Raw genomic sequence first — 2136 nt, 5'->3', positions numbered from 1 at the left:
ATCTGCCAAATTTCAAGGAAAAAACTTTCTATAGTGAAGTTGAAAGTATGTACTGAAGGAAGCTAGCTACTTCAAAAATGAAGTCTGACTTACATGCAAGACAAGCTTCTCAATAGCATAGTGGGAACACTAAATAGTAAAGGACTAAGAAGAAACACAATTTATATGTCTTTGAAAATATAATAGGAAGCCATGTTATTCAGATAAAACAAAGTGTATCAGAACAAACAGTAAGTCATGCTTTCCTAACTAAGTGTAAGGAAAGGGCCCAAAAAGTCAACGAAAATCCTGGAAGTGATAACCAGGTGCTCTTAGTTTAAAGTTATTTCTGTAGTGTTTCCCAGACGACAGAATTAAGAAAAATTTAACATTTTAACATTTCAGTTGTAACTAAAAAAAAGCAATTAAGGTAGACATGCTGCCTTCTATTGGAACAGAAACAAGACATCTGAAAAACCAATCCCCAAAAGCACTTTCAGCTCCCACAAGTAAGTACACTTAAATATGCACACATTTTTAGCGCAGGAATGAGTAAACACATGAGGTGTTTTATTACAAAGTCTAGTGAATTACAAGCCCAGAATATTCTTTGAATGTGCTCTTTGTACACATCTGTAGCCTTCCAAGTCCCTACAATACTGTTTAATAATTATTAATACTTAATAGTCTTTAAGTTTTGTTGTCTTAATTTTACTGGTTTACGTGAAAGACACTTTATTATGACAAAAAACATCAAGTGACAAGTAAAAAGTAACCTTAAAAAAAATTCTTGGTTACAATGCAGAAAAAAAGCCATATTTGTACAGTCCATCGTACAAAAAGCTGAAAGGATGAAGCCAATGCATTTTGAAAATAATCATGATTAAGTAATTTACGATGAACTAAATACAAACTTAGACAAAGAAAGCTATGAATGGTTGATAACTATAACCTCTTGACTAAAAGAGCTTCAGGATCAGTTACAATCCTTACACAAGGATAAATAAGTTATTTATACAAATGGCACACAAAAAATTTAGGGGGAAAAAAGGACTAGATTATTTGTTTATTTTTAACATCCAGTAAGACAATAACCTAGTAGCATAGAAATATAAAAATACATCGGCCAAAGAAAACTAATTATGGACAAGAGCCTCATAAAAGATGGAAAAACACATCACATGATTACTAGTGAACTAACACTAACAACGCAGAAGTGTTTATTCACCCTCAGGAGTAAGCAGCTGAGTAGATGCCCCGATGCACCAGTTGTGCTTCTCCCTAGCTACCTCCTATACTTAGGTCATAACATGTTTACCCTTAGCAAGACATTTTTCCTAAAAGTTTTTAAATATTTAGTCTATTTGAAACTAACTGGAAAGAAACTTTAGGTGAAGGCAAAAAATGGGCATTTTAAATCATATCTCAAATTCAAGTGTTTTTATGTTTGTTTTTTTCCCACCCACAACTGTTGCCCAATACAGAACTGTCTCTGCAATAGTAAACCTGTTAATTCCAAAAAACCTGGGCACAGGCACACCAAATATTCCATACAGCCTAGTACACCCTGGCTAATAGTACCTAGAAGAAGATGCTTCAAACGATGCAAGAAAGCACATTGTGATCTGTTCAACTTTTCTGTGCACTACCACTGACTAAAATAACATTGTTATACGGGTGAAAATCAAATATTAAACCTAGCTACTTGTTTCCTGGCATTCTAAAGCATCTTGCCCAAGTGTACAACATGCACCTGCTCCTGTTACCCACTGGCCTAACACTGCTTGTTGCATACAGCTTAGCAACGACCTCAATCCACAAGCTGACAACAGACTCCTTTCCACCACTGCTCCTACGCTCTTTAAGGCAGTTTCAGCCGAGTCTCAACGTTAGGGCCTTCTTTTTCTTTACCCAACACCCGAAGGCCGCCTTGCCCAAGTGTACAACATGCACCTGCTCCTGTTACCCACTGGCCTAACACTGCTTGTTGCATACAGCTTAGCAACGACCTCAATCCACAAGCTGACAACAGACTCCTTTCCACCACTGCTCCTACGCTCTTTAAGGCAGTTTCAGCCGAGTCTCAACGTTAGGGCCTTCTTTTTCTTTACCCAACACCCGAAGGCCGCCTTGTCCCAGCGACACTTCACGGGGGGG

The sequence above is a fragment of the Charadrius vociferus genome, unplaced genomic scaffold (genome assembly GCF_000708025.1).
Source record: "Charadrius vociferus isolate BGI_N301 unplaced genomic scaffold, ASM70802v2 scaffold52, whole genome shotgun sequence".
NCBI lineage: Eukaryota > Metazoa > Chordata > Aves > Charadriiformes > Charadriidae > Charadrius > Charadrius vociferus.
Note: the sequence above shows the minus strand (reverse complement) of the source record.